Raw genomic sequence first — 13536 nt, 5'->3', positions numbered from 1 at the left:
TATATATAATATTAAATTGCATTGTAGGTCTTTCTGAGCAATGTTTATTTGGTCATATTTTGAGGATTTAGTGCCTTTTTTTTGTTGTTGTTGTTGTTGTTCAAAGTCTTTCTCAAGACCACTGAGATTATTAACCATTTATCTGTAATAATTATTCACAGTGCTTGTTTACCCTGTATTTCAAACTACTGAGTTAGTGGATTTTACTTGTGTCTAAGCTGGCTATCATATATCTTTGAGTAAATTTTTTAGGAAGTATACAGGGGTACTTTCTGAGCCTTTACACATATACAATATCCCTTCTGTTGCTATCACATGTGAATAACACTTTGCAGGATACAGAATTCTTACACCGCAATCTTTTCCCTCACAAATGTATAACTATTGTTGTTTGAAATACAGAATAGTGGAGACAAAGTCTGAGGCTAGCCTTTGTATGTGTGATGGTTAATTTTATGTGACAACTTGACTGGGCCACAGGGTACCCATTTATTTGGTCAACTCTTATTCTGGGTGTTTCTTTGAGGGTGGGTTTGGATGCACTTTACATTTAAATCACTAAATTGACTTATTGCAAAATTTACACTTCCTTTTGTGAGTGAGCCTTATCCAATCACTTGATGGCCTGATTGGAACCCTCAAAATTTCCCTGAGTAATGGAGAGAATTCCTCCTGTGTGGTGGCCTCTAAACTGAGACATTGGTTTTTTCCTGCCTTTGGACTTGAACTAAAGTATCGTCTCTTCCCGGGACCCACACCTGCCAGCCTTCAGTTCATACTGGAACTTAAACCATTGGCTCTCCTGATTCTCCAGCCCAGTGACTCAATTCCTTATAATAAAGCTCTTTATACACACACACACACATGCACACACACACACACCCTATTGAGAACTCTAAGATAGTATGTTACCATTATCTAGGTTTTTTCTTCTGCTTTCATGCTTATATAATGTATTTTCTTTATCTGTGAAATTAAAAAAATTTACTATTACCTAGGAATGGGTTGCTTATAATCATTTTATTTGGAACTCAGAATGGTTTGAATGGGTGGGAAGTTGCAGAACCTCCTGCGTGAAAGCTGTTCTCTCTATGGAGTGCAGTGAGAGAGGTCATCTACTAGGAGAAATGTGGTGCTAAATTATGTGACTTGATGCTGCGCCTTTAGAGTTCACATCTCTGTTCTCTGTTCCTGTCAACCCAATTGTGTTGTTTACAATGCTACTTTTCTAGCTTAGTATAGGCCTTCCGCTCCTTTGATTCAGATGCGGTCTAGGTCCAGCTCTCTAATCTGAACCCCTTGCCTTTTGCGTTTAGCCATCATATTTCGTATATACTCATGTGCTGCATAACAATGCTTTGATCAGTGACAGACCACATATATGACTATTGTCTCATAAGATTATAATGGAGCTAAGAAATTCCTGTCACCCAGTGACATCATAGCCATTATAGTGTCATAACACAACACATTATTACTATGTTTAGTATGTTTTGATGCACACATACTTAACACTGATTACAATTGCCTATCCTATTCAGTATAGCAACATATTGTACAACATCTCTGTAGCCCAGGAGAGATAAGCTGTACCATCTAGCCTAGGTGTGTAGTAGGCTCTACCACCTAGCCTTATGTAAGTACACTCTATGATGTTTGCACATTGACAGAATTGCCCAAGGGGATAGTTCTTAGAATATATTCCCCTCCGTTAAGTGACACATGACTGGTTTTATGCCTTTTTTACCCAGACTTGGATTTGAACACAGGAATTATCTTTTTTTCTTTTTCTTTTTTTTTTTTTTTTGAGACGGAGTCTCGCTGTGTCCCTCGGGTTGGAGTGCAGTGGCGCGATCTCAGCTCACTGCAAGCTCCGCCTCCTGGGTTCACGCCATTCTCCTGCCTCAGCCTCCCGAGTAGCTGGGACTACAGGCGCCCACCAACACTCCCGGCTAATTTTTTGTATTTTTAGTAGAAACAGGGTTTCACCATGTTAGCCAAGATGGTCTCGATCTCCTGACCTCGTGATCCACCCGTCTCGGCTTCCCAAAGTGCTGGGATTACAGGCGTGAGCCACCGCACCTGGCCAGGAATTATCCTGTATGCGCCTTTCATTTAGTAGGCTATTAGTTATGTTTGTTCTCTGATTTAAATTAAAAATAAATTGTTATATACATATATGTATATATACACATAATACAATATTATTCAGCCTTAAAGAAAAGATAGAAATCCTGCCGTTTGGAACAACATGGATGAACATGAAGGACATTATTACTTTAAGTGAAATAAGCTAGACACAGAAAGACAAATACGGCACGGTTTCACTTATATATGGAATCTAAAGAAAGTCAAATTCATAAAGCAGAGTAAAATGTTGGTTGCCAAGAACTGGGGGTTGGGACAAATGTGGCTATGTTGGTCAAAGGGTGTTATGGTTCTTATGATTCTTCACTCTTATGCACAATGAGTTTTGTTGTGTACAATGAGTAAGTACTGGGAAATCTAATAGTGCACAGCATGGTGAGTATAGTTAATAATAATCTATTGTATATCTGAAATTTCCTAAGAGAGTTCATCTTTAGTGTTCTCAACACACATACACAAAAGCATAACTATGTGAGATGATGAATATGTTCATTAGTTTGATTGTCATAATCATTTCACAATGTATATGTATACCAAAACATCATGTTGTACATCTTAAATATATACAATTTTTATTTGTCAAGTATACTTTAATCAAGCTGGAAAAAAATAAATTGAAAAGGCTATCAAATTTTCTCTCACTGCAAAAACACACAGTTACATAGTTTTAAATCTCCAGTGCCTTTGGATCACTATTGATAATAATCAAATTCATGTCTCAGGCTGGCCATCAGGCTTTGTCATTTTAAAAAACTGTATGTATATATGCAAATAAGTATATAGAATTGTCATAGGCAAAGAGACAAAATTGCATAAAAATAAAAATCTCATTGAAAGATGTACCTATCCTAATGCAAATGTTTTCCAAGTGATTTTGTCAGAGATGTACGAGAGAACACAAGTGGTTCGATGCTACTAAAATTCTGTAGTTGAAAATTTCTCTTTAATTGCCTACAGCTTCATTCAACAATAAATATTTAGTAGGACCTACTATGTGTCAGGCACTGTGGCATGTGAGACTTATCAGTGGTCATATCCATATAGATTTTTGAATTTATGCCACCAAACCCTGCTACCTGCATAATACATAATAAAAACCACATATTGCTCAGTGTAATTTAGTATTCTATCATTCACAATAAAATTACTGGTTTACACAGGTGACATTATGCTTCATGATTACTAGAGACGTAAGTGGCTACAATCAATATAACTCTTACATATTCAAAACACATTTTGTAGCTTATCGCTTCTCATTGTTAGGGTTGTTTTTGTAACTCATATCTCTTATGTTCTGCACAGTGTAATCCATACATAGGTATGTGAACACATCTATACACAGCCGCATTCCCTGAAAAATAACCTGGAGTCCTACATAATTCTATAGAGAATTCTGGGAGCTCCTGTTTACACACAATGCCCTATGTTCCAGGAATGTTGGTTCTTATGCTTCTTCATATTTACTGAGCTTATTTTCTTCTATCCAATTTCCACCTCACTCCTGAGGCTGTTAGGCAGCATCTAGCTGTTTCCCACCCATTTACTTTTAATCATGCATCAGTTACACAACCAGTCAGTTAACAAATATTTCCCACAAGCCACGGACCACAAAACTGGGTCTAGAGACACATACAAGGCTTAATCTTCGCTCACAAGAACATCATTGTTCAGTACCATCCAGGAAGGCTGTTCTCTTGTGTCCTGGATGCCATGGCCTGAATGTTGGTGTCCCTGCAAAATTGCTATGCTGGAATCCAACTCCTAAGGTGATAACATTAAGAGGTGGGGTCTTTGGGGGGAGTGATTAGGTCATGAGGGCTCTGCCCTCATTCATGGCATCAATGCCCGTATAAAAGAGGCCTGAGGGAACCTATTTGTCTCTTCCACCATGTGAGCACACATAGAGGGCACCATCTATGAGGACTGGGCCCTCGCCAGACACTGAATCTGCCGGCACCTTGATCTTCAACTTCTCAGCCTCCAGAACTGTGGGGACTACACTTCTGTTGTTTATAAATTGTGCAGCCTAAATAAAGTATTTTCTTATAGCAGCCCAAAGAGACCAAGACACTGGATATCAATGGGCCTGAAGCAATGGATGATCCAATCACTGAAAAATTGCCTTAGACATCTATAGCAATAACTCCATGCTGTAAAGAGAGAGGAAACAGTTAATAATGGATTTTTAATTGCTGGAATCTGAGCCTTAGGAGACAGAGGAAGAAAAAGAGTGTAAAAGAAGGCAGCTGGTCTTGTGCTTGGGGAAAGAAAAGGAGAAAAAAAATCTGGCATTGTGGAAACACTTATACAAGGTAAAGCGGTCTCTTAATCCTGAGGCTGGAACTCAAAAATAAACAGACAAAACATTGAGCAATACCTCAACACTCTCGTCATTTCTGTTAATAGGCTTATAATAAATCCAGCTGGGCCAGCCCAAAGATTATTCTTCCAGAAAGAGCAGAGCAGAGCTGCACATGGAAATAAGCCCTCTATCTTCTGATACCTCAGTCTCCACATCACTCTAAAACAACTCATGGATTAGCCTTTAAGTCCTTTCTGTAAAAGTGGTATGATTTCCATGATAACAAATGGTAAAACAATCCACCTTTGTAAAAACAACAACAACCAAAAGCAATTACAACCACCATTTTGTTAGCCTTTCATTAAAAATTTGAATTTAAGAGACTTAAAGCAAGAACAATGCTGACAGGCTACTTGTACTCTAGTGGAAACTTGTTGGTAACAGACCCTTATTTGATATTTCAAGTAAAACGTAGCTTGAAATCAAGCTGAGGTGAAACACCACAAAAGCAAAAGTCAAAAAGCTTGGAGCTTCATGGTTCCAAAAGCCAACTCAGCCTGCATCACAGTTTGGTCCTTACACTGTGAACTGTGGATTGTGTATGGACATGTAGAAGCTGGGTCAGAAATATTTTAAATCACAAGTTCTGGCTGCTTATTGGAAATATTGCTCTTTAGTTTAATTAGATCCCATTTGTCAATTTTGGCTTTTGTTGCCATTGCTTTTGGTGTTTTAGACATGAAGTCCTTGCCCATGCCTATGTCCTGAATGGTATTGCGTAGGTTTTCTTCTAGGGTTTTTATGGTTTTACGTCTAACATGTAAGTCTTTAATCCATCTTGAATTAATTTTTGTATAAGGTGTAAGGAAGGGATCCAGTTTCAGCTTTCTACATATGGCTAGCCAGTTTTCCCAGCACCATTTATTAAATACGGAATCCTTTCCCCGTTTCTTGTTTTTGTCAGGTTTGTCAAAGATCAGATAGTTGTAGATATGCGGCATTATTTCTGAGGGCTCTGTTCTGTTCCATTGATCTATGTCTCTGTTGTGGTACCGGTACCATGCTGTTTTGGTTACTGTAGCCTTGTAGTATAGTTTTGAAGTCAGGTAGCATGATGCCTCCAGCTTTGTTCTTTTGGCTTAGGATTGACTTGGCGATGCGGGCTCTTTTTTGGTTCCATATGAACTTTAAAGTAGTTTTTTCCAATTCTGTGAAGAAAGTCATTGGTAGCTTGATGGGGATGGCATTGAATCTATAAATTACCTTGGGCAGTATGGCCATTTTCACGATATTGATTCTTCCAACCCATGAGCATGGACTGTTCTTCCATTTGTTTGTATCTTCTTTTATTTCATTGAGCAGTGGTTTGTAGTTCTCCTTGAAGAGGTCCTTCACCTCCCTTGTAAGTTGGATTCCTAGGTATTTTATTCTCTTTGAAGCAATTGTGAATGGGAGTTCACTCATGATTTGGCTCTCTGTTTGTCTGTGATTGGTGTACAAGAATGCTTGTGATTTTTGTACATTGATTTTGTATCCCGAGACTTTGCTGAAGTTGCTAATCAGCTTAAGGAGATTTTGGGCTGAGACAATGGAGTTTTCTAGATATAAGAAGTTGTATTCGGCCGGGCGCGGTGGCTCACGCTTGTAATCCCAGCACTTTGGGAGGCCGAGGCGGGCGGATCATGAGGTCAGGAGATCGAGACCACGGTGAAACCCTGTCTCTACTAAAAATACAAAAAAATTAGCCGGGCGTAGTGGCGGGCGTGTGTAGTCCCAGCTACTCGGAGAGGCTGAGGCAGGAGAATGGCATGAACCCGGGAGGCAGAGCTTGCAGTGAGCCGAGAGCGCGCCACTGCACTCCAGCCTGGGCAACAGAGCGAGACTCTGTCTCAAAAAAAAAAAAAAAAAAAAAAAAAAAGAAGTTGTATTCATCTGCTCAAGTAGTCACACGAAAATACCGTAGACTGTGTGGCTTAAGAGAAACTTATTTCTCACTGTTCTGGAGGCTGAAAGTATAAGATCAATGTTCTGGCTGATTCAGTTTCTGGTGAGGGCCCTCTTGCTGGCTTGCAAATGGCCATCTTCTTACCGAGTTCTCACATGACAGAGAGAGAGAAATAAGTCTCTCTATTCCTCTTCTTATAAGGCTACCAATCCTATCAGACTAGGTCCCCACCCTTATAACCACATTTAACCTTCATTACCTCCTAAAAGCCCTATCTCCAAATACAGTCACACTGGGGGCTAGGGCTTCAACCTATGAATTTGAGTTGGGGGGACATATATCAAGATCGACTACTCACAGATTATTTTAGCCCTGCATATTTAATCATATTTGTAGATAGCACTGTTGAAAAATACAGAAAAATTATGATAATGAGTTACATTTTACTTGAAATAGCTTAGAATCTTAGCAAGTCCTTTTTAATATAAATTGTGGAGAGGTCAGTCACTTAGGTCTATTTCAGAGAGAAACTTTCTAAGAAATTCTCTAAATAAGATTCTTTGGTAACAAAGTAAAATGTTACCTGACTTCTCATCCCAGTATCTCAATTTTTTCCTAGGGCAAAACCTTTTTCCCTTGAAGACTGGAAATATTATCCATGTTGTCTTCCTGAATATTTTCAATGACTTGTGCCCTGCCAGCTCTAGCTTTTCAAGGGTCTACACTCATCATCAATGAGTAGACTGGTTTTTACAAGTTTTTTTTACCGTAACTTCATTTCCTGTTTCAAATGTGAAATGGATCAAAAATGAGAAGAGTAGTGACATAGTAAAATTGATAGGACTCATTTCAGAATGTCGTTTAGACACTCTGGGAACTATTCTTTTCTCACCATGAGGCCACTTGATGTTAATGTGAGTCGTGGGAACAATTTAAGCATTCAAAATCCTTGTAAATTTAAAGAGAAACTTTCTCATCTTAACACGTTTGAAAAGAGAAAACACATAAAATGTAATCGATTTGGAGTATAATTTTAAGTTCAATTATTATTGCAAACATATGTGTATAAATCAGTTCTTCACAACCCTCCACAATTCCCCTTGGTGCATTCCTCAAAATAACAGCATCTGGGGTTTTTTGTTTTTGCTTTTGTTTTTGTCTCAAGCTCACTCGTATTGTTATAAACATTTTTACTTTGTTGGACTGAAAGAAAGAAAACATCCTCTGAGAACTATTTTTGTCGTTGACAAATAGGAAAAGGGATTCAGTAAAGTAACAACCATAAAAAATCAGTATATTTTCTAAAAAAGATTTATTACAATGTCTTCTGCAATATGAAGACCCCTTTTAAAGAGTGTACTACTTATTCTGTGGTAAGAATGTTTATTTTGTAATTAAGCAGTAAATCCTTCAATGTTTTGTGACGTGGTGTTTTTATAGATCTCCTTTTCAATCAAACAACTCAGAAATAATTTCCAGTTCATTAAGACACACAAAGCAGGATCATGTTTTCCACATTTTGATGTTTATAAATATCTTGAATCAGGATAAAAATTCATGACTAACTCATATCCCCAGAGTGTAGTCTTGGTTACAATAATACCATATACTCATCTCCACTTAACTATTTCATTATAGATGACGTGCAGTTAAAAATATATCAAATGCAAAAGGATGGAGAAAAAATTTGGAAGGGTAACTATGCAAGTCTGAAACTGGGGAGAAGTATTTGATTTGAAGAAGATGAGGGTTATCTGTGAGACTACTGTAGATGCATGAAGTCTTTTTAACTTTCCTTGGAAATAGGCTCTTCTACCAGCTTTGCAGAGCTCCCAAAACTCAAGGCAATGATCCAATTTACCATTTCCTAGGTCTTGTTCTAGCCAAGACAAAAGAAAAAAAAAATGTGTCTAGAATGTGAATTAAGATTTAGGAATTTGGCTGGGCACAGTGGCTCACGCTTATAATCCCAGCACTTTGGGAGGCCAAGGTGGGTGGATCACCTGAGGTCTGGAGTTCAAGACCAGCCTGGCCAACATGGCAGAAACACCGTCTCTACTGAAAAATACAAAAATTAGCCAGGCGTGGTGGCTGGCACCTGTAACCCCAGCTACTCAGGAGGCTGAGGCCAGGAGAATTGCTTGAACCCGGGAGGCGGAGGTTGCAGTGAGCCGAGCTCATGCCACTGCACTCCAGCCTGGGAGACAGAGTGAGATTCTGTCACACACACACACAAAAAAAGATTTAGGAGTAACAAATTATAAATATAGTAAAATAGAATTGCTGAAATTCTACAGATACATGAACTCAACAGGGTGTCACCAATTATGAGCTGATTTCCAAGTTGATTTTTTGGAAACAATTTCCCACAGCAATAACAATATATGTGGAATTTAAGTTTCAACCCACAAGATATATACGTTGTGTTATTAACAGTTAGTAGAGCCTGATCATCATGTGTGCCATTGTTTTACGGGAAAACAAGTTTCACGTTTCAATTCCCAGGTGCTTCATGAGCACCTCTTTCCGTAGCCCACTTTTTAGTGAGAATAAACTCTTTCTTTTCTCCAGCCTCAAAGAAAATCTGAATCCTAAGGCAGTATTAAAACAGGATCCCAAATCTCCATAGCAGAGGAGAGATGAGACACTGAAGGAGTTTAAAGATCGGGTTTTCAATGCATGCCATATAACTGTCCATTTTCAGACTGGAAAAATGAATGGCTTTCTAGGAGGCATACTGTTCAACTCACCTTTACAACTTTCAATTGCTGTGACTGAAATAGAGTCATGAAAGACAAGATGTTGATAATATTTATAAGAGAAAGAAGAAATAAAATCCCTACTTTGTATCTACTTCATGTAACCAGATCTGAAAACCTCAGTGACCTCTGTGGATTAAACTGTATTTATATAATTGTGAAAATTAGACATGGTAATGAAACACTGGTTCTTCCATTTTCCAGAGGCTGTTTTAACACCACATGAGTAGGGTGCCTAATTTTTCTGACCTTTGGTTATTTTATTCATACAAGCCATGCTGACCAAATGCCTTCCTGTGTTAACTAGAATGACTTCAGTTAAATAGCAACAGTGGAGAAAAAAATAAATTAATGCCTCTTCTCAGCAGTGACCTGACATTACACTTCCTGTCTTTTCTAAACTCTCCTGTAAAATATATACAATATTAAAATTTAAAATCCTGACATTTATAATACTTCCAGTAATTTGTTTCTTCCCTCTGGCAGCTTAATCACTGCAGGCCTGGATTTTCTCACTTGTAAAATAAAGGAATTATATCAAATAATATCCGAGGGTTTTTTTAAATAAAAATGTCCATAATACTACTTAAGTTTATACTGGGATTGAACAAATATGTAAATATAATGTGGACAATGAAAGTCGGGTTTTTCACTTTTGGAGAAAAAAAGTTACAAATAAGGAAAGGGGGGAGAATGGAATGAACTGTGTGGTATGGTATTAAAACTAAAGGTATTAGTATGAATTCATGGTTTATGTATGTATATGTATATATACACACATATATTTACATATGTATATATACACACATATATTTACATATGTATATATACACACATATTTACATATGTATGTATGTGTATACACACATATTTACATATGTATGTATGTGTATACACACACATATTTACATATGTATGTGTATGCACACACATATTTACATATGTATGTGTATACACACATATATTTACATATGTATGTATGTGTATACACACATATATTTATGTATGTATATATGTATATATATGGATAGACAAAGATATATAGGTATGTGCTTATGCACAGATTAATATACAAACATATTTCCTAGCTCTGTCTGCTGAAAAAACCTAGAAACAACGACAAACCAGTAGCAATTAGCATACCTAGAGCCAAGATATTGGTTCTAAATATGATTCTCTGATAAAAAGAATAACGACTTCTTGGAGAAATTATTGATTTAGGGCTCTGGCAGGGAAGATATAAGATGAGCCCAGAACATCTTGTGGTGCCAAAAAATAAAGACACGTTTGAAAAATGATAGAGTCATGTCAAAAGAACAGAGGAGCCAATTTGTAAGAATTCCCAACCGCCAAAGCTGGAACAATTTGAGTGACAAAATAAATAATGATAATATCAGATTATAACCCATCAAATAAAGTAAATATCTAAAAGTCTATACTTATATCAATCAATCAATAGGGAAGAAAAAGATACTCTTCCTTACAATAGAACTTCATTTCACAGACATAAAAGAAATGAGGGACACATAAAATGACCATTAGGCAAACACAAGAACAACCCCAGAATGATAAAATTATTGGGCAAAACCAAGAAAAGAAAATAAGATGAATATTTGCATAGCATTAAAGTATCTCCCTACAAGATATTTATTAATTGAAAAGAGAACATCCTAATTTTACTCTGGAGAAACACAGCAAACACCACCTTTATATAGTGCTGAAAGTTAACATCATCAGTTATAAGACAGCAACATCATGCATGTCTTGGTGTGTTACACTGAGGACACAATATCACTCCTGCATTCATACCAGAAATGCATCATCTCAAGCTAATGCTGAGAAAATAACAAACAAATGCAAAATAAGGGACAGTTTACAAAATGACCCACCAGCACTCTTCAAAAGTATCAAGGCCACGAAAACACAAGGAGAGAGAAATTGTCACAGATTAAAGGAGATTAGGAGATATGACAATTAAATACCATATAGTCCAGGATCCAAACAGACACTAGTGAAAAAACTGGTGAAATGTGAAGGTTTGTGAAGTAATTAATTGTGTCTCATCAATGTTGATTTCCTCCTTTCTATAATTGTGGTGTTGTCATATAGGATGTCTACATAAGTGGAAGGTAGGTGAAGATAGGAACGCTCTGGAATATTTTTGCAACTGTTTTCTAAACCTAAAATTATTTCAATTTTAAAAGCTGCAAAAAGGATTGAGTTGTAATAATTTGCAGATTTTAATCGATAACGACATTTATTTCACAAGTAATGATTGAATGACTTCTCTTTGCTAGGCACCATACCAAGAGACATCTAAAGATGCACAAGACACACACACACACACACACACACACACACACTTCCAGTTATTTTAAGCAATTCTTAATCACTAATATTAAGACAAGCATTCTTATTTTTCCAGAAATGAGAACCAAACATTTCTAATTATAATGGTGGTCTTATGACAACAAGAGTAATTAAGATTAAACATATGTCAAATTATCTATAAATTAGATGTAATTCCAACTTTAAAATCCTCACCAAATTATATAGGGCTTCATAAGTGGATTCTGAAGTTCATTTGGAAGATAAAATATGTAAGAATAGCTAAAGGAATTTTAATAACTGGCCCTAGCAAATATCAGAGCATACTTGAAATCTATAGCTATTAATGGTAACATAGGAGCACAAGCAGACATCAATGGAACATGCTGAAGGGCCAGAAACAGACTTATCTCTCTATGAGAATTTAGTAGAGGATATTGATGATAATTTCATCTAGTGAAGAAACAGTTTGCTATTCAATAAATGATATTGGCATAATTTGAATCCTTTGGGAAAATTAAGGTCATTTATTTATTCAACAGATATTTAAATGCCCACATGTTTTGGAAACAGGAATTTGATCTCTAACCAACTCCATGTACAAAAATAAATATCCAATATCATAAAGAGCTAAGTCATTTTTTAATCTATAAACAGTATTATGATAAAACATGGAAGAACTTTTTTTAGTAATTTCAACTTTTAGATTCTGGGGGTTCATGTGCAGATTTCTTACTTGGGTATATTGTGTGATGCTGAGGTTTGGAGTTCAATTGATTTCATCACCCAGGTAATGAGCACAGTATCCAATAGTTAGTTTTTCAACCCTTTCCGCCTGCCCTCCCTCCTCTATTAGTCCCCAGTGTCTATTGTTGTCCCCAAGTACTCAATGTTTAGCTCCCACTTATAAGTGAGAGCATGCAGTATTTTGTTTTCTTTTCCTGGCTTAGCTTGCTTAGGATAATGGCCCCCAGCTGCATCTATGTTGCTGCAAAGGACGTGATTTCATTCATTTTTCATGGCTGCATAGTATTCCATGGTGTCTATTACCACATTTTCTTTATCCAGTCCACCACTGATGGGTACCTACATTGATTCCATGTTTTTGCAATTATGAATGAAGCTGTAATGAACATATGAATGTGTATGTCTTTTTGGTAGAACAAATTATTTTCTTTTGCATATATACTCAGTAATGGGAATGCTGGGTAGAATGGTAGTTCCATCTCAAGTTCTTTGAGAAATCTCCAAACTGCTTTTCATGGTGGCTGAATTAATTTACATTCTCACCAACAGTGTATAAGCGTCCCCTTTTCTCTGCAGCCTTTCCAGCATTGTTGTTTTCTGACTTTTTAATAATAGCTAGAGGATAGTTTTTATCATCTTCAGTTGGGAAAGAGCTTTCTACCTAGCATTAAAAAATCTGCAAGGTCTAAGGAGAAAAACTGAAAAATGTAATTTCATAAAATTTTAAATGTTTACATGATAAAATATACCATAAACAAATTAGAAGACGTGGAACAGGCTGACAGCATTTTAATGTGTATAAAAGATCAACTAGAATAAAAAAATAAATAAAAATTTTCTATAAATAAAAAGACAACTCAACAGAAAAATGGGGAAAGAATATAAATCGGCAATTTACCAAAAAAAAAAAGGCAATGGGAAATGTATATACTCAACCCCTTAATAAAGAAATAAATACAAATTAAAACAATACTGAGATGCTTTCACCAAATTGGCAAAAGTGTTTGAAGATTATTCCTACTCAGGGTTGATGATTGTATGAACGTGAAATCAAAAACTCACACAGATTGTTGCTGTAGATGAGATGCGCATAACTTTTGACCGAAGAACTTAATTTCTATGAATCTACCAAAATACTCAAATGTGTACAAAATAAGCATGTACAGGAAAGATCATTTGAACTGTTTGTAACAGCAAATTACTGGAAACAGCATAAATATTCCTTAAAAGGAGAATGGTTAATAAAAAGCTATAGAACATCCAGGCATTGAAATATGTTTCAGTTATTAAAAAAAGAATGAGACAGT

Source organism: Symphalangus syndactylus, chromosome 23, assembly GCF_028878055.3.
Source record: "Symphalangus syndactylus isolate Jambi chromosome 23, NHGRI_mSymSyn1-v2.1_pri, whole genome shotgun sequence".
Classification (NCBI taxonomy): Eukaryota; Metazoa; Chordata; class Mammalia; order Primates; family Hylobatidae; genus Symphalangus; species Symphalangus syndactylus.
Note: the sequence above shows the minus strand (reverse complement) of the source record.